General features: G+C 51.0%; 1 protein-coding gene across 4 annotated transcripts in view; it reads left to right on the forward strand.

The window, feature by feature from the left end:
• Positions 1–20,000, forward strand: part of LOC123754965 (uncharacterized) — a 367,030-nt gene that overhangs the window by 13,902 nt on the left and 333,128 nt on the right. For 2 of the 4 annotated variants that reach the window (XM_045737318.2, XM_045737319.2), the window contains exon 1: positions 11,273–11,432. The exons of 1 other annotated variant lie outside the window; for it this stretch is intronic. The gene's annotated coding sequence lies outside the window, so the exon portion shown is untranslated. Of the gene's footprint in view, positions 1–11,265; positions 11,433–20,000 lie in introns of those variants that run through there. One more of the 4 variants, XM_069332917.1, reaches the window with a different exon arrangement.

Consider the following 20,000-nt stretch of genomic DNA (forward strand, 5'->3'; position numbering starts at 1 on the left):
TGGGTGGTGGTAGTACCGGGGCGACGATGACGACAGGTGTTGGGTGGTGGTAGTACCGGGGCGACGGTGACGACAGGTGTTGGGTGGTGGTAGTACCGGGGCGACGGTGACGGCAGGTGTTGGGTGGTGGTGGTACCGGGGCGACGGTGACGGCAGGTGTTGGGTGGTGGTGGTACCGGGGCGACGGTGACGACAGGTGTTGGGTGGTGGTGGTACCGGGGCGACGGTGACGGCAGGTGTTGGGTGGTGGTGGTACCGGGGCGACGGTGACGCCAGGTGTTGGGTGGTGGTGGTACCGGGGCGACGGTGACGGCAGGTGTTGGGTGGTGGTGGTACCGGGGCGACGGTGACGCCAGGTGTTGGGTGGTGGTGGTACCGGGGCGACGGTGACGCCAGGTGTTGGGTGGTGGTAGTACCGGGGCGACGGTGACGACAGGTGTTGGGTGGTGGTAGTACCGGGGCGACGGTGACGCCAGGTGTTGGGTGGTGGTGGTATCGGGGCGACGGTGACGCCAGGTGTTGGGTGGTGGTGGTACCGGGGCGACGGTGACGCCAGGTGTTGGGTGGTGGTGGTACCGGGGCGACGGTGACGCCAGGTTTTGGGTGGTGGTACCGGGGCGACGGTGACGACAGGTGTTGGGTGGTGGTGGTACCGGGGCGACGGTGACGCCAGGTGTTGGGTGGTGGTGGTACCGGGGCGACGGTGACGCCAGGTGTTGGGTGGTGGTACCGGGGCGACGGTGACGCCAGATGTTGGGTGGTAGTACCGGGGCGACGGTGACGCCAGGTGTTGGGTGGTGGTAGTACCAGGGCGACGGTGACGCCAGGTGTTGGGTGGTAGTACCGGGGCGACGGTGACGCCAGGTGTTGGGTGGTGGTAGTAACGGGGCGACGGTGACGACAGGTGTTGGGTGGTGGTGGTACCGGGGCGACGGTGACGCCAGGTGTTGGGTGGTGGTGGTACCGGGGCGACGGTGACGCCAGGTGTTGGGTGGTGGTAGTACCGGGGCGACGGTGACGACAGGTGTTGGGTGGTGGTAGTACCGGGGCGACGGTGACGCCAGGTGTTGGGTGGTGGTGGTATCGGGGCGACGGTGACGCCAGGTGTTGGGTGGTGGTGGTACCGGGGCGACGGTGACGCCAGGTGTTGGGTGGTGGTGGTACCGGGGCGACGGTGACGCCAGGTTTTGGGTGGTGGTACCGGGGCGACGGTGACGACAGGTGTTGGGTGGTGGTGGTACCGGGGCGACGGTGACGCCAGGTGTTGGGTGGTGGTGGTACCGGGGCGACGGTGACGCCAGGTGTTGGGTGGTGGTACCGGGGCGACGGTGACGCCAGATGTTGGGTGGTAGTACCGGGGCGACGGTGACGCCAGGTGTTGGGTGGTGGTAGTACCAGGGCGACGGTGACGCCAGGTGTTGGGTGGTAGTACCGGGGCGACGGTGACGCCAGGTGTTGGGTGGTGGTAGTAACGGGGCGACGGTGACGACAGGTGTTGGGTGGTGGTGGTACCGGGGCGACGGTGACGCCAGGTGTTGGGTGGTGGTGGTACCGGGGCGACGGTGACGCCAGGTGTTGGGTGGTGGTAGTACCGGGGCGACGGTGACGCCAGGTGTTGGGTGGTGGTGGTACTGGGGCGACGGTGACGCCAGGTGTTGGGTGGTGGTGGTACCGGGGCGACGGTGACGCCAGGTGTTGGGTGGTGGTGGTACCGGGGCGACGGTGACGCCAGGTGTTGGGTGGTGGTAGTACCGGGGCGACGGTGACGCCAGGTGTTGGGTGGTGGTGGTACCGGGGCGACGGTGACGCCAGGTGTTGGGTGGTAGTAGTACCGGGGCGACGGTGACGCCAGGTGTTGGGTGGTAGTAGTACCGGGGCGACGGTGACGCCAGCTTCCAAAGACCACCAGAATTTGTCCTGATGGAAGGAGTAATCAATCATTCCGGACCCCTTGGACGGCTTGGCCGGGGAAGCTGCTCTTATTGGCACGATGAACGCGATGGTGGTGGTTAGTGGTGGTGGTGGTGGTTAATGGTGGTGGTGGTTAATGGTGGTGGTGGTTAATGGTGGTGATGGTTAATGGTGGTGGTGGTTAATGGTGATGGTGGTTAATGGTAGTGATGGGTGGTGGTGGTGGTAAAGGTTGGAGGTGATGGGTAGTGGGTGCTGGTGATGGGTGGAGGTATCCACCGTGGATTGTGGTAGAAAGGATGGATGGAAGGTTATTCCAGCAGCATATATTGGTATTGTAAATTACTCAATAATGAGATTAATGTTGGTAAAGTTTGTCTGGTAGTTGTTAGTGTGCTCCTTCATCTCTCTCTTCCCTCCCTTCATCACATACTCCCTCACTCTCTCCCTCCCTCCCTCCCTCCCTCCCTCCCTCCCTCCCTCTCTCCCTCAGTCTCTCCCTCACTCTCTCCCTCACTCTCTCCCTCACTCCCTCCCTCACTCTCTCCCTCATTCCCTCACTCTCCCTCACTCACTCCCTCACTCTCTCCCTCACTCACTCCCTCACTCCCTCACTCTCTCCCTCACTCTATCCCTCACTCCCTCCCTCACTCTCTCCCTCATTCCCTCACTCTCTCCCTCATTCCCTCACTCTCTCCCTCATTCCCTCACTCTCTCCCTCCCTCACTCCCTCACTCTCTCCCTCACTCACTCCCTCACTCTCTCCCTCATTCCCTCACTCTCCCTCACTCACTCACTCACTCACTCACTCACTCACTCACTCACTCCCTCACTCACTCCCTCATTCCCTCACTCACTCCCTCACTCCCTCACTCTCTCCCTCACTCACTCCCTCACTCTCTCCCTCTCCCCCTCCCCTAACCCATCTTCCCCTAGGCTGTGTTGATCTAATAAAGCTTCAGTGCCCCCAGTAATTAATTACTTTCTGGTCATTAATTTGGGAATTTGTAATCACTCTTTCACCGGAAAGAGATAAACACTGTGAATCAACTACAACTTTCTACACCATCACCCAACATAAAATACAATCACGATAAATCACATTCTCACTTCTGTGGCGTTTTAATAAATAGTTAAACAAAACAAATAATATTTTCGGTGTGTGCATTTTCCCGTTACAGTAGGATAGTTCTTACTGTAACGATGTGGACCATACGACGTACATGGACGTAATGGACTATTAGAAAGTAGAATTTGGTACTATTGAATTTGAACAAATTTGAACTGAGTTTGTACTTGTTGCTAACAACTTGTCCTTAGCGAGGAGATCTGCTCAAGGGAATGGATTTGGAACGACTACATAATGATTGCTATTAACTACTCTCTATCCATGGTTAGGTTAGGTTAAGGTTGCTTTAGGTTAAAGGTTTGGTTATGTTAAGGTTCAGTTATGTTAGGTTTCGTCTGGTTACGTTAATACAGTGTATTATTGACGATAATGTAAAATAAACAAATATGAAATTAAAAGACTATTTCAGTGTGCCCGAGACTTACGTTTACAGAAAAACAAATTCTTCAAATAAAACGTTTTCAGCATACACTTTTTATATTTTAAACCAACGATTTATAATTCAATAACGTAATAACTTGGGAATAATTTATATCTACGACAAAGGTTCACTTACCAGTTTATCTGTAGAATATTACTGGAACCGTAATATGCTTTCAGACCATCACAGATATCTAGATAACTATCCAGGTGGTTGGAAGTGGGGGGGGGGGGTTGGTTCTCATGTTAATAGAGTTGTTGTTGTTAAAGATTCGCTACCTGGAACAAAAAGTTCCAAGTAGCACGGGCTATGGTGAGCCCATAGAGTTGCTGTGAGGACGGGCTGTGAGGACCAGCTGTGCTTATAAACCCTAACCTAACCAAAGTATCCTTGACTTAATACACTCTAATTGTCCATTACGTCAGTATATACACGAAGGTCCACATAGCCACAAAAAGTACTATCTAAACAAGAGGATGGGTCGACATTTTCTGCCCCAGATAATGCATTGTAAATTGAATTAAAAATTTGCTTTTAAATAATATTGGAGTATACACGGACGCGCCTGTGTGTGTCGAGCGAACTCAACAAAAGAGGTGAATATGCGTGTTAATTATTTGTAAAAAGTCAATTACGTATAAAATAATGGATAAATTTACATGACAATAAACTGGGAATCAGAAATGGTTCAGAAATGTTGGGTCGAGGAGGAATATTGAAGAGTTTTGAGATACTCAAATGGGATCGTTTTAAGAATACTCGTACAATGGGACCGAACCCGCAGCTCTGAACGCCTCATACACACGCACGACCGACTGGACCGCGATGGGCTTAAATGGTGTCTTTTGTGTGTGTCGGGCGAGTCCAGGAACGCAAGTTCGAGCCCATTGTATGGCTTTATTATTTTCTTATATATCATTCGTCATTATGATTTACTTGTATGTTGAGGTTGTGTATGTAAGGTTGGGAGGTCTCAGGCGCCACCTGGAGGGTCACCACCCTCGCTACGGTTGACTTATTATAGTGTATTGTTCACACTCCCAAGTGTTCTGAGGTTACAGTACAACAACAACAACAAATACAAAAACTACAACAAAATCAACGACAACAAAAACAACAACATCAACAACAACAACAACAACAACAACACTCGTCACTGATAGAACCATCATCGACTTCCGTCTCAAATTTCCCCGCCTCCCTGAGATAATATATGGTGGTGGTGAGGGTCACCATCCCTCACTATCATGGTGATGGTGAGGGTCACCATCTCTCACTATCATGGTGATGGTGAGGGTCACCATCCCTCACTATCATGGTGATGGTGAGGGTCACCATCCCTCACTATCATGGTGATGGTGAGGGTCACCATCCCTCACTATCATGGTGGTGGTGAGGGTCACCATCCCTCACTATCATGGTGGTGGTGAGGGTCACCATCCCTCACTATCATGGTGGTGGTGAGGGTCACCATCCCTCACTATCATGGTGGTGGTGAGGGTCACCATCCCTCACTATCATGGTGGTGGTGAGGGTCACCATCCCTCACTATCATGGTGATGGTGAGGGTCACCATCCCTCACTATCATGGTGGTGGTGAGGGTCACCATCCCTCACTATCATGGTGGTGGTCACCATCGTTATTAATCACTATATAGACAAGGATGGCGCCGCTCAGCGAAAACCGTCGCTACAAACCTCACTAAAGACATTTTTATTCGGGAAAAGTTTATATATATATATATATATATATATATATATATATATATATATATATATATATATATATATATATATATATATATAATAAAGTGTGTGTGTAACAGAGAAATACATAAAATGCTACATATAAACAGTAGAAGAGAGAGAGTGACAGTGAGAAGCTGTGTACAGTCACCATGTACACAGTTGACCCGCCATAAACACACTCATACACTATATACAAACACGACATTAGTAATAAAAGTGGAAACCAAATCATGGCACTCTCGAAACCTGCCACAACCATAGGGCCCGGTTGTGGGGGTGTAGGGGTGTTGTGGGGTGTGTAGGAGGGTTGTGGGGTGTGTAGGAGGGTTGTAGGGGTGTTCTGGGGTGTGTAGGAGGGTTGTGCGGTGTGTAGGGGTGTGTAGGAGGGTTGTGGGGGTGTATGGGTGTTGTGGGGTGTGTAGGGGCGTGTAGGAGGGTTGTGGTGTGTGTAGGGGTGTGTAGGGGGGTTGTGGGATGTGTAGGGGGGTTGTGGGGTGTGTAGGGGGGTTGTGGGGTGTGTAGGGGGGTTGTGGGGTGTGTAGGGGGGTTGTGGGGTGTGTAGGGGTGTTGTGGGGTGTGTAGGGGGGTTGTGGGGTGTGTAGGGGGGTTGTGGGGTGTGTAGGGGGGTTGTGGGGTGTGTAGGGGGGTTGTGGGGTGTGTAGGGGGGTTGTGGGGTGTGTAGGGGTGTTGTGGGGTGTGTAGGGGGGTTGTGCGGTGTGTAGGGGTGTGTAGGGGGGTTGTGGGGTGTGTAGGGGGGTTGTGGGGTGTGTAGGGGGGTTGTGGGGTGTGTAGGGGGGTTGTGGGGTGTGTAGGGGGGTTGTGGGGTGTGTAGGGGGGTTGTGGGGTGTGTAGGGGGGTTGTGGGGTGTGTAGGGGGGTTGTGCGGTGTGTAGGGGTGTGTAGGGGTGTTGTGGGGTGTGTAGGGGGGTTGTGGGGTGTGTAGGGGTTGTGGGGGTGTGTGTAGGGGGGTTGTGGGGTGTGTAGGGGGGTTGTGGGGTGTGTAGGGGGGTTGTGCGGTGTGTAGGGGTGTGTAGGGGGGTTGTGGGGTGTGTAGGGGGGTTGTGGGGTGTGTAGGGGGGTTGTGCGGTGTGTAGGGGTGTGTAGGGGTGTTGTGGGGTGTGTAGGGGTGTTGTGGGGTGTGTAGGGGGGTTGTGGGGTGTGTAGGGGGGTTGTGGGGTGTGTAGGGGTGTTGTGGGGTGTGTAGGGGTGTTGTGGGGTGTGTAGGGGGGTTGTGCGGTGTGTAGGGGGGTTGTGCGGTGTGTAGGGGGGTTGTGGGGCGTGTAGGGGTGTTGTGGGGCGTGTAGGGGTGTTGTGGGGTGTGTAGGGGTGATGTGGGGTGTGTAGGGGGTTGTAGGGTGTGTAGGGGGGTTGTGGGGTGTGTAGGGGGGTTGTGGGGTGTGTAGGGGGGTTGTGCGGTGTGTAGGGGGGTTGTGGGGTGTGTAGGGGTGTTGTGGGGTGTGTAGGGAGGTGTTGTGGGGTGTGTAGGGGGGTGTTGTGGGGTGTGCAGGGGGGTGTTGTGGGGTGTGTAGGGGGGTGTTGTGGGGTGTGTAGGGGGGTGTTGTGGGATGTGTAGGGGGGGTTGCGGGGTGTGTAGGGGGGGTTGTGGGGTGTGCAGGGGGGTTGTGCGGTGTGTAGGGGGGTTGTGCGGTGTGTAGGGGGGTTGTGGGGTGTGTAGGGGGGTTGTAGGGTGTGTAGGGGGGTTGTGGGGTGTGTAGGGGGGTTGTGCGGTGTGTAGGGGTGTGTAGGGGTGTTGTGGGGTGTGTAGGGGGGTTGTGGGGTGTGTAGGGGGGTTGTGGGGTGTGTAGGGGGGTTGTGGGGGTGTGTGTAGGGGGGTTGTGGGGTGTGTAGGGGGGTTGTGCGGTGTGTAGGGGTGTGTAGGGGGGTTGTGGGGTGTGTAAAGGTGTTGTGGGGTGTGTAGGGGGGTTGTGAGGTGTGTAGGGGGGTTGTGGGGTGTGTAGGGGGGTTGTGCGGTGTGTAGGGGTGTGTAGGGGTGTTGTGGGGTGTGTAGGGGTGTTGTGGGGTGTGTAGGGGTGTTGTGGGGTGTGTAGGGGGGTTGTGGGGTGTGTAGGGGGGTTGTGGGGTGTGTAGGGGGGTTGTGGGGTGTGTAGGGGGGTTGTGGGGTGTGTAGGGGGGTTGTGCGGTGTGTAGGGGTGTGTAGGGGGGGTTGTGGGGTGTGTAGGGGTGTTGTGGGGTGTGTAGGGGGGTTGTGGGGTGTGTAGGGGGGTTGTGGGGTGTGTAGGGGGGTTGTGCGGTGTGTAGGGGTGTTGTGGGGGGTGTAGGGGGTTGTGGGGTGTGTAGGGGGGGTTGTGGGGTGTGTAGGGTGGTTGTACGGTGTGTAGGGGGGTTGTGGGGTGTGTAGGGGGGTTGTGGGGTGTGTAGGGGGGTTGTGGGGTGTGTAGGGGTGTTGTGGGGTGTGTAGGGGTGTTGTGGGGTGTGTAGGGGGGTTGTGGGGTGTGTAGGGGTGTTGTGGGGTGTGTAGGGGGGTTGTGGGGTGTGTAGGGGGTTGTGCGGTGTGTAGGGGGGTTGTGGGGTGTGCAGGAGGGTTGTGCGGTGTGTAGGGGTGTTGTGGGGTGTGTAGGGGTGTTGTGGGGTGTGTAGGGGTGTTGTGGGGTGTGTAGGGGGGTTGTGGGGTGTGTAGAGGTGTTGTGGGGTGTGTAGGGGTGTTGTGGGGTGTGTAGGGGTGTTGTGGGGTGTGTAGGGGGGTTGTGCGGTGTGTAGGGGGGTTGTGGGGTGTGTAGGGGGGTTGTGCTGTGTGTAGGGGGGTTGTGGGGTGTGTAGGGGGGTTGTGGGGTGTGTAGGGGGGTTGTGCGGTGTGTAGGGGTGTGTAGGGGTGTTGTGGGGTGTGTAGGGGTGTTGTGGGGTGTGTAGGGGGGTTGTGGGGTGTGTAGGGGGGTTGTGGGGTGTGTAGGGGGGTTGTGGGGTGTGTAGGGGGGTTGTGCGGTGTGCAGGGGTGTGTAGGGGTGTTGTGGGGTGTGTAGGGGGGTTGTGGGGTGTGTAGGGGGTTGTGGGGTGTGTAGGGGGGTTGTGGGGTGTGTAGGGGGGTTGTGCGGTGTGTAGGAGGGTTGTGGGGTGTGTAGGGGGGTTGTGGGTGTGTAGGGGGGTTGTGCGGTGTGTAGGGGTGTGTAGGGGTGTTGTGGGGTGTGTAGGGGTGTTGTGGGGTGTGTAGGGGGGTTGTGGGGTGTGTAGGGGGTTGTGGGGTGTGTAGGGGGGTTGTGGGGTGTGTAGGGGTGTGTAGGGGTGTTGTGGGGTGTGTAGGGGGGTTGTGGGGTGTGTAGGGGGGTTGTGGGGTGTGTAGGGGGGTTGTGCGGTGTGTAGGGGTGTGTAGGGGGGTTGTGGGGTGTGTATGGGGGTTGTGGGGTGTGTAGGGGGGTTGTGGGGTGTGTAGGGGGGTTGTGGGGTGTGTAGGGGGTTGTGGGGTGTGTAGGGGGTTGTGGGGTGTTTAGGGGGGTTGTGCGGTGTGTAGGGGTGTATAGGGGGGTTGTGGGGTGTGTAGGGGGGTTGTGGGGTGTGTAGGGGGGTTGTGGGGTGTGTAGGGGGGTTGTGGGGTGTGTAGGGGGGTTGTGCGGTGTGTAGGGGTGTTGTGGGGTGTGTAGGGGGGTTGTGGGGTGTGTAGGGGGGTTGTGGGGGGGTGTGTAGGGGGGTTGTGGGGTGTGTAGGGGGGTTGTGCGGTGTGTAGGGGTGTGTAGGGGGGTTGTGGGGTGTGTAAGGGTGTTGTGGGGTGTGTAGGGGTGTTGTGGGGTGTGTAGGGGGGTTGTGAGGTGTGTAGGGGGGTTGTGGGGTGTGTAGGGGGGTTGTGCGGTGTGTAGGGGTGTGTAGGGGTGTTGTGGGGTGTGTAGGGGGGTTGTGGGGTGCGTAGGGGTGTTGTGGGGTGTGTAGGGGGGTTGTGGGGTGTGTAGGGGGGTTGTGGGGTGTGTAGGGGGGTTGTGCGGTGTGTAGGGGTGTGTAGGGGGGGTTGTGGGGTGTGTAGGGGTGTTGTGGGGTGTGTAGGGGGGTTGTGGGGTGTGTAGGGGTGTTGTGGGGTGTGTAGGGGGGTTGTGGGGTGTGTAGGGGGGTTGTGGGGTGTGTAGGGGGGTTGTGCGGTGTGTAGGGGTGTGTAGGGGGGGTTGTGGGGTGTGTAGGGGTGTTGTGGGGTGTGTAGGGGGGTTGTGGGGTGTGTAGGGGTGTTGTGGGGTGTGTAGGGGGGTTGTGGGGTGTGTAGGGGGGTTGTGGGGTGTGTAGGGGGGTTGTGCGGTGTGTAGGGGTGTGTAGGGGGGGTTGTGGGGTGTGTAGGGGTGTTGTGGGGTGTGTAGGGGGGTTGTGGGGTGTGTAGGGGTGTTGTGGGGTGTGTAGGGGGGTTGTGGGGTGTGTAGGGGGTTGTGCGGTGTGTAGGGGGATTGTGGGGTGTGTAGGAGGGTTGTGCGGTGTGTAGGGGGGTTGTGGGGTGTGTAGGGGTGTTGTGGGGTGTGTAGGGGTGTTGTGGGGTGTGTAGGGGGGTTGTGGGGTGTGTAGGGGTGTGTAGGGGTGTTGTGGGGTGTGTAGGGGTGTTGTGAGGTGTGTAGGGGTGTTGTGGGGTGTGTAGGGGGGTTGTGGGGTGTGTAGGGGTGTTGTGGGGTGTGTAGGGGTGTTGTGGGGTGTGTAGGGGTGTTGTGGGGTGTGTAGGGGTGTTGTGGGGTGTGTAGGGGGGTTGTGGGGTGTGTAGGGGTGTTGTGGGGTGTGTAGGGGTGTTGTGGGGTGTGTAGGGGGGTTGTGGGGTGTGTAGGGGGGTTGTGCGGTGTGTAGGGGGGTTGTGGGGTGTGTAGGGGTGTTGTGGGGTGTGTAGGGGTGTTGTGTGGTGTGTAGGGGTGTTGTGGGATGTGTAGGGGGGTTGTGGGGTGTGTAGGGGGGTTGTGGGGTGTGTAGGGGGGTTGTGGGGTGTGTAGGGGGGTTGTGGGGTGTGTAGGGGGGTTGTGGGGTGTGTAGGGGGGTTGTGGGGTGTGTAGGGGGGTTGTGCGGTGTGTAGGGGTGTTGTGGGGTGTGTAGGGGTGTTGTGGGGTGTGTAGGGGTGTTGTGGGGTGTGTAGGGGGGGTTGTGGGGTGTGTAGGGGGGTTGTGGGGTGTGTAGGGGGGGTTGTAGGGTGTGTAGGGGGGTTGTGGGGTGTGTAGGGGGGTTGTGCGGTGTGTAGGGGGGTTGTGCGGTGTGTAGGGGGGTTGTGGGGTGTGTAGGGGGGTTGTGGGGTGTGTAGGGGGGTTGTGGGGTGTGTAGGAGGGTTGTGCGGTGTGTAGGGGGGTTGTGGGGTGTGTAGGGGGGTTGTGGGGTGTGTAGGGGGGCTGTGCGGTGTGTAGGGGTGTGTACGGGGTTGTGGGGTGTGTAGGGGTGTTGTGGGGTGTGTAGGGGGGTTGTGGGGTGTGTAGGGGGGTTGTGGGGTGTGTAGGGGTGTTGTGGGGTGTGTAGGGGGGTTGTGGGGTGTGTAGGGGTGTTGTGGGGTGTGTAGGGGGGTTGTGGGGTGTGTAGGGGGGTTGTGGGGTGTGTAGGGGTGTTGTGGGGTGTGTAGGGGTGTTGTGGGGTGTGTAGGGGGGTTGTGCGGTGTGTAGGGGGGTTGTGGGGTGTGTAGGTGGGTTGTGGGGTGTGTAGGGGGGTTGTGGGGTGTGTAGGGGGGTTGTGGGGTGTGTAGGGGGGTTGTGCGGTGTGTAGGGGGTTTGTGCGGTGTGTAGGGGTGTGTAGGAGGGTTGTGGGGTGTGTAGGGGTGTTGTGGGGTGTGTAGGGGGGTTGTGGGGTGTGTAGGAGGGTTGTGGGGGTGTAGGGGTGTTGTGGGGTGTGTAGGGGGGTTGTGGGGTGTGTAGGGGTGTTGTGGGGTGTGTAGGGGGGTTGTGGGGTGTGTAGGGGTGTGTAGGAGGGTTGTGGGGGGTGTAGGGGTGTTGTGGGGTGTGTAGGGTTGTGTAGGAGGGTTGTGGGGTGTGTAGAGGGGTTGTGGCGTGTGTAGGGGGGTTGTTGGGGGGGGGGGGTCGTGGGGTGTAGGGACTCGCTGGTCGTGCGTGTGGCAGCGGGGCGGCGGCAGCGACGGGGTCGGCGGCGGGAAACACTGTCAGTCCGTCTTTAGCCTGTGTGTCATGCAAGTGGGAAACCGTAACCTTTGACCTTTAATAGCAGTGACGTCATCATTAGGGATTCTAACAGGTGTCTCATGGGTATGCTGCTGCCTTGCCCACAACGTCTTCACCTTTAGCCTCTGACAGCCCCATTCCTACCTTCCTGCGCCAAAAAATTCGTAGGCATATTTTTTTAAAGAATATTTTAAAATTCTAGTATAGATATTTTTGTTATTAATGTCTTAGATGTTTTAAGTGATTTATATATTAATATATCAATATAAATAACCGATTTATATCATAGTGTGGCAGAGTCCTTGTGTAATATTGCAAGGAATATATATTGAATTTTTGGTTTGAGGGTTAAATGAACCTGTGTTTATACCCCGGCGCTGGAGGAAATGTTTTCGTGTGAGTAATTTGCATACGGAAATGGTGATAGGAGGAAAGATAAGGTATAAGGTGAGGGTCCGTGTTGGTGTGGGGGGCAGGGGGAAGCGCCCCCCTCGCCCCCTTACACCACAAAGGAGGAACAATTTGAATTAAAAACGTGAGGACAATCAACTTCTTTAAACGATTGGCGGTATGAACACGGCACTTTGGCTCTGAAATAACATGAACAAAGAACGTTTAAATACCACGAACAAAGAACTTTCGTGTTGAAATTTAATGAACAAAGAACTTTAAAAGTGATTATCAACAAAATTTATTGTTAAAATAAGTATTACAAGCTGAAATGAACATGTAATGTCTTATGTGAAGAACAAGATGAACTGAGTGTTGATCAAATAACTTATTAAGTGCAACTATCACGCGATGAGAACAGTTATTGACACTGCCACTTGCAAGCACTCAAGCAGTAGAGGTGTTCTTGTCTTTGAGGAACGAGCTGAACAAATATCACCCCGAATGAACGAAGAACACCCTGAATGAACGAAGAACACCTTAAATGAAAGAAGATCACATTTAAATGATCGAAAGAATAACACCCCTGAATGAACAACATCCTGAATCAATGCACAGAACAATGACTGAAGGAAGAACACCCAGAATGACCGAAGAACACCCTGAATGAACGAAGAACAAACCTGAGTCCTGAGACAACAGAGGTGTAATCAGACTGTACAATGTTCACCACCAGGAAGTGTGACTGGTGTTACGGTCTTGAACACTGCGAGGTGAAGAACGTCTTTGAACACTTGGCAATGACCGACGCCAACGTTCACAGAAGAACAAATGCCGCTAAAAAGAACGAAGAGCACAGGTCGCTCAGGGAACGAAGAACACAGGTCGCTCAAAGAACGTAATCCTTGGCGTTCACATCAAGTGGTAAATGCTGATGATGAACACGCGAGTCACACATGCCGGCTCGGTGCTGTGCTTTGATAATCACTTGAACAGGGAGAACAAACTGGTCATGTTCATGACGCGCCGATGGAGAACGTTGTTCATGTTATAAATAGCGCCAGAGAGTGAACAAATACAATTTGTAATGCTAAACTAAATGCTAAACTCCACTATATGTAATGTTCCTCAGCTTATCTGGCTTGAAATAGCATGCTTATGCGGCTTTAAAATAACATGCTTATCCGGCTTTAAAATAACATGCTTATCCGGCTTTAAAATAACATGCTTATCCGGCTTTAAAATAACGGGATTATCTGGCGTTACATAACGTGATTATCTAGCGTTAACCAACCTGATTATCTGGCTATAAAGTGATTATCCTGTTTTTAACAACGTGACTAACCGGCTTTAAATAACGTGATTATCCGGCTGTTAATAACATGATTATCCGGCTGTAAATAACATGATTATCTGGCTGTAAATAACATGATAATCTGGCTGTAAATAACATGAAAACCCACCTTTAATACCGTGATATTAACCGACAATATCGGCTTATATGACAATGTTCACTAAGACTCCGGGAAAGAGGGGCTTATGTACCTTCCAGAAATGGAAAGAAAATTTAATGAAAAAAGACGCTTATGGGAAGGATGCGCAGAGAGGCGGAGGGAGAGGAATGGTGTGGATGCTGAGACGGAGAAGCTGATCTTTTGAGTTTGAGATGGTGTTGTTCAGCGCCGACGGTCGCAGATCAAAGTGAACCAAAATCACTACCGGGTTCCACATCATCCTGGATGTGTTGTTCTGTGTTCAGATACACACACAGGCGCTGGATCTCTCTGTCTCTCTCTCTCTCTCTCGCTCTCTCTCTGTCTCTCTCCCTCTCTCTGTCTCTCTGTCTCTCTGTCTCTCTGTCTCTCTGTCTCTCTGTCTCTCTCTCTCTCTCTCTCTCTCTCTCTCTCTCTCTCTCTCTCTCTCGCTAACTTACAGGACAAATACAAGTATACAACGAAGGTACCATGGCATACATAGTACTAATTATTACATAATACACTTCAGATTTTTTAAAATTAATAAAATATTCCCATTAATATAAATTATTCAAGTAACAACCCTGTTCTCGTGGTAATTAACAACCCTGTTCTCGTGGTAATTAACAACCCTGTTCTCGTGGTAATTAGCAGCCCTGTTCTCGTGGTAATTAACAACCCTGTTCTCGTGGTAATTAACAACCCTGTTCTCGTGGTAATTAACAACCCTGTTCTCGTGGTAATTAACAACCCTGTTCTCGTGGTAATTAACAACCCTGTTCTCGTGGTAATTAACAACCCTGTTCTCATGGTAATTAGCAGCCCTGTTCTCGTGGTAATTAACAACCCTGTTCTCGTGGTAATTAACAACCCTGTTCTCGTGGTAATTAACAACCCTGTTCTCGTGGTAATTAACAACCCTGTTCTCGTGGTAATTAATGTGATAAATTAAGGGCAGTTGAGACAGACACAGGCTGCTGGAAGGAATTGATTACTTCCTCAATTGCAAAATCTGAGATCTTGCCATCTATCTTAACTACAGAGGACGAACAGGGAGATGGGAGAATAGATGGATGGATGGATGGATGGGGATTACTAACGCTACGGCCAAATTTGACATTCCAATCTCTTCACATTTGTTGTAAATTTTGTGAGTCAGGAAAGTTTAGGGGAGGTAGGAATGGGTGATAAATGGATGGATAAGTGAAATGAAAGAGAGAGAGAGAGAGAGAGAGAGAGAGAGAGAGAGAGAGAGAGAGAGAGGGATGAGTTATAACTATATACAGCGGGGATTGAGTGCTGAAAGAAAATTATATCCGTGGATGAACTGACGTATGAAAACTACTGATAAATACAAATTCAAATATTAAGTAGAATATTCGAAAAAATACAATAATCATTTTAGATGGAAAATGTCATACACACACACTATATAACAACACACACTCTCGTGTGTGTGTGTGTGTGTGTGTGTATATATATATATATATATATATATATATATATATATATATATATATATATATATATATATATATATATATATATATATGTCGTACCTAGTAGCCAGAACGCACTTCTCAGCCTACTATGCAAGGCCATATTTGCCTAATAAGCCAAGTTTTCATGAATTAATGTTTTTTCGAATACCTAACCTAACCTAACGTTTTCGGCTACCTAACCTAACCTAACCTATAAAGATAGGTTAGGTTAGGTTAGGTAGGGTTGGTTAGGTTCGGTCATATATCTACGTTAATTTTAACTCCAATTAAAAAAAATTGACCTCATACATAATGAAATGGGTAGCTTTATCATTTCATAAGAAAAAAATTTGAGAAAATATATTAATTCAGTAAAACTTGGCTTATTAGGCAAATCGGGCCTTGAATAGTAGGCCGAGAAGTGCGTTCTGGCTACTAGGTACGACATTATATATATATATATATTGTGACAATAATCTCCTTCAAGAGATTGAGCCTGCTCTTCCCTTCATAATTACGTCGTAACAATTATATAAAAGACTATGGAAGAAATGTCAAACAACGACAACAACACCAGCACCAGCAAGGCTTGCCAGGGTGAGCAGAAACGTATGCAACCAGCCACCTGTTCGAACTCCAACCACCAAACTACCCGTTGATCGCTACGACTCCGCTGATTGGTCGCCGGTCTGGCTGCACCTGCCTCGCCCCCCCCCATACTACCCGATGTCTGGGGTCGCCCCAACATCAGTCTTCAGAATGTTCCGTGCTTTCGTAGCCAGCACTCCTCCCAGCTAGACGTTAGCGTGTACTGAGAGAGGTGGTGGCTTTAAGCCAATATTCCAGCACCTCCCACTTAACTTTTGTGTTGCACTTCTTATTATTTTGCCTTAACGTAACTTTTCATTGTGTCATTTAAGTATTCTTATTATTTTGATTCATTGATTTTATTATACATATTTGTTTGTCCATATTTTCATGTTTTGATTTATTTAACGTAATTAAAATTTCATTGTTAAAGTTTTACTTGTGTTTTGTGTGTCTTCTCCTTACCTTACCACAGACGAAGTTCCAGTTTTTCTATTTTTTTTTATAACTATGTGACGAGGCCATACCCCTAGCCTTAAACAGCCGAACACCAACGCGTTACCGTCACAAGTTTTATGGGGGCCTGTCCTAGGAGCCTCACTCAGGTACTGGTGCCAAGTGGTAATTTATGGTAAGCGTATTTAACTTTGTTAACGTAGCTTTACTATTTTTCATTCAATTTCATTTTTTATAAGGTGCGGTGTATTGTGCATTACGAGAGTAACATATAGTGAAGGTGAGACAACTTTGGATTACGTGGTGACTGTAGGCCGCAGTCATACTCTTAATTGGTCATCTCTCCCTCCTTGTTATTACTCGTATTTACCATCTATGTCCCTTGAATATTTCTCATTCTGACAGATCATCATATTGGTACCCTGGTACTGTGGTCTGCCCCGGGTCAAGAGTACCCAATCTTCTGCAATCTGACTGTAGGAGGACAAAGAGGGCCATAGTTCCTCTAGCTCGAACTTTAGTTGCTGAATTGGGACCTCAGCAGCAGTTCTCGTCACCAGTTGACACCTCGCACCCCTACACGTCAGTCAGAGATGATGATACATACAACGGTAGGGAATTAGCTTATTTTTTCAGAGCACAAAAGTTCGCTAATTCTGTAAGTATCATATTAAATTCAGTGGGAAAAACTTGCTTTATGTCCTATAGAGACTTGGCAAGGTATGCCTACATCCTTGGACTACCAATTTTACTTTTGAAGCATTTAACTGTTTCATTTGTTTTCGAAACTCTGTTTCATTTGTTAGTAGGATTTTCTTGCCCTTATCCTCTTACATGAGTACCGGGTACAAGATTTCCTGCGCCCTTGATTTAATTTAATCATTTAATATCTTTCACTTAACGTTAATTGTTAAAGATCACACAGGATAGGTACCAGTTGCCACGTTGTCCTGTTTCTGACATTTCATTATTGAACATTCGTGTACCTTTATTTGCTAATTTCACCATGTTTCGTCTCCAAACTTTCCGTGCAAATCCAGCAGGTGAAATAGGGACTTTGAGTCGTGCCAAGAGGACTGAACTACAAACTCTTGCACATGAGTATCAACTAGAAGTTCCCTACCAAGCCAACAAAAATGACCTACACAACCTGTTGCTGGATTACTATTTAGAGCAAGGTAAGATAGACTCTGAAACTCATGAAACTTACTATATTGCAGATAAAACTGACTTGGCAACGATGAAACTTAAACTAGAGCTGGCCAAGATTGAACGTGAGCAGCAAAGAGAAGCAGCTGCCATACGAAGAGAAGAACAAGAACGCGAAGCTGCTTTGAGGAGGGAAGAACAAGAACGAGAAATCACCCTCAGAGAACGTGAAGCTGCCTTGAGGAGAGACGAACAAGAACGTGAGGTTGCACTACTCCAGGAGCGGGAACGAGTACAGCTTGAAACCAAACGACGCGAGTTGGAGATGCAACGCGAACATGACAAGCAACAAGCGACTCTGGCTCTAGAGTGTCGTCAACGCGAAATCTCCTTGGAAACTTCACACTTCACTCAACGCCAACAAGCTACTGCCAATCTTCCCGTCAGTTTTAATATATCACATGCAAGTAAGTTAATGCCATCCTTTGTAGAAGCAGAAGTTGATGTGTTCTTTACCACCTTTGAAACCCTTGCTAATCAACTCAGTTGGCCTGTCGACCAATGGGCCACACTTCTCAGAGTCCATCTTACAGGTAGAGCTGCAGTCACACTCAGTACTTTGGCGTCTGAGAATGACTACTACACTCTGAAACAAGCAGTGTTAGACGCCTACCTACTTTCCACCGAAAGTTATAGAAGGAAATTCCGTGACCACCTGAAGGCAAGTACCACTACCTTCCTCGAGTTTGCTAACACGAAACGGAGGTATTTCATGAAATGGCTGGAAGCAGCACATGTCTCTACTTTTACAGAACTCGTGAACCTGATGCTTGTTGAAGAATTCTTGAGACGTGTGCCGCCTCCTGTCCGCCTCTACTTAGCAGATAAAGAAGAAACCGACTACCTGAAGTGTGCTAAGTCGGCTGACACTTACAGCCTCATCCACCGGCTGACACCCGAACCATCCTCCAGTAAGAAGTCGTGGTACAGTTACGAGAAGGTGAGCCCCGATCAAGCTGGTTCACAACTGTACTGCAAATATTGTAGACTCTATGGACATACCATAGACAAGTGTGGTAAGTCTCAATACAAGGGAACCACTGACCAACAACGACCCAAACCAACTCCTCCTAAGTCCGGTAAGCCTGTGATGAATGTTGGTGTTGATGTTAATGATCTTTCTCTTTTCAGTAACCACCTGTATACTGGAACTGTCTCTGCCAACGGTTCAAATCCGGAGGGACGTTTCAAATTGAAGATCTTGAGGGACACAGCGGCTCTACAATCGATCATCTTGAAGTCGGCTGTGCCCAACATAGTCTACACCGGGGAAACAGTCTTCATCACTGACCTCACTGCTACTACTCCATACCCTCTCGCCAGAGTCCACCTGGATTGTCCCTACGTGAACGGGGAAGTCCAAGTCGCCGTCAGGGAAAAGCCTTTTCCCATGCCTGGAGTGCAACTTCTCCTAGGCAACGACTTGGCAGAAGACCTGCAACCGACCAACCTGATCGTCATGGACAAACCCCAGGTGTGTAACTCTGTGCCAAGTAACCCTATTCTTGAGTATGTTCCAGCAGAGGTTCAAGAGAGTGATGAAGTTTCTCCTCCGGTTCTCGTGACCACCCGTGCGCAAGCCGCACGTCCACAGCCAGCTGACTCTACTGCTACCGCTGTCCCTCAAGACCCTCAGAAACTACCCCCGCATCTGACCAAGTTGGAGTTCCGTAAGTTGCAGAGGGAAGATCTTACTTTAACACCATTGTTTTTCCAGGCTGAGACTCAACCCGACAGTATTCCTGGGTTCTTCCTAGAGAACGACTTGCTCTACCGCAGATATAGACCCAGTAAACTGAAGGAGGAGGACGATTGGGCCAACACCGAACAACTTGTGATTCCCACCAGCCTGCGGCCCACTATTCTACACCTGGCCCATGGAGCATTCTCCCACTACGGCTTCAACAAGACTTACCATGGGATTCGCCAAGACTACTACTGGCCAGGTATGGTAAATAACGTCAAACAGTACGTAAAACAGTGTCATACATGTCAGATGGCAGGCAAACCGAACGTCTCCATTCCCAGAGCACCACTGATTCCCATACAGGTGCCTGCGGAACCTTTCCACAGACTCATAATAGACTGTGTTGGTCCTTTACCTCGGACCAGTTCAGGTAACGCCTACATCCTAACCATCCTGTGTCCTACCACCAGATTTCCCATAGCAGTTCCAGTGAAGAACATCACGGCTGCTACGGTTATCAAACATCTATTGAAGATCTTCACTCAATACGGATTTCCCAGGGAGATTCAAAGTGACTGTGGCACCAACTTCACCAGTGATCTCTTCAAAAGGACACTGGAGGAGTTCAACATCAAACAGGTATTGTCCAGCCCCTATCATCCTGCTTCACAGGGTTCTCTTGAACGTAGTCATCAGACCATCAAAGCACTCTTGAAAAAGTTTTGTAGTGAAACCTCAAAGGATTGGGATAAGCAGATTGACCTAATAATGTGTATTTTCAGAAGTCTCCCCAATGAGTCCCTAGGAGTATCTCCTTATGAGATGCTCTACGGCCGTAAGTGCCGTACTCCCCTTAAGGCTTTCAAAGACTCTCTCAGAGATGCCACCTTCAGTGAGCATCAGAATGTGCCCCAGTTTCTTCGAAACCTTCAACACATTCTAGAGAGAGTCCACCGCTTTGCTCATGATAATCTATTGAAAGCCCAGGTGAGAATGAAGACTCATTACGACCAGACCAGCAAAGTAAGAAAATTCAAGCCGGGAGACTTCGTCCTTGCTTATTTCCCTATCCCAGGTTCACCTTTACAAAACAGATTTTCAGGACCCTACTGCGTCAAAGAGTGCAGGAATAATAATAATTATGTGATAGAGACTCCTGATAGGCGGCGGAAGACCCAGCTGTGCCACGTCAACCTCCTGAAGCAATATAATGGTACTCCTCCCACTGTCTTGACTAATTATTCCACATTCACAGAACCCTACATCCACAGTGAGACCTTCCCAGCTTCTCCTCCCGAAAGCACTGACAAGGAGTCGGCGCTTTCTAATTCCAAAATCCTTAATGATCTTCCCAAATGCTTTCAGGATAATACTCGTGCTCCTATGCCCTCTTCTAATTCCACTCTCACCTCGTCAGATAAGCCCTACATCCTCCATGTCGACGCC

Source organism: Procambarus clarkii, chromosome 28, assembly GCF_040958095.1.
Source record: "Procambarus clarkii isolate CNS0578487 chromosome 28, FALCON_Pclarkii_2.0, whole genome shotgun sequence".
NCBI lineage: Eukaryota > Metazoa > Arthropoda > Malacostraca > Decapoda > Cambaridae > Procambarus > Procambarus clarkii.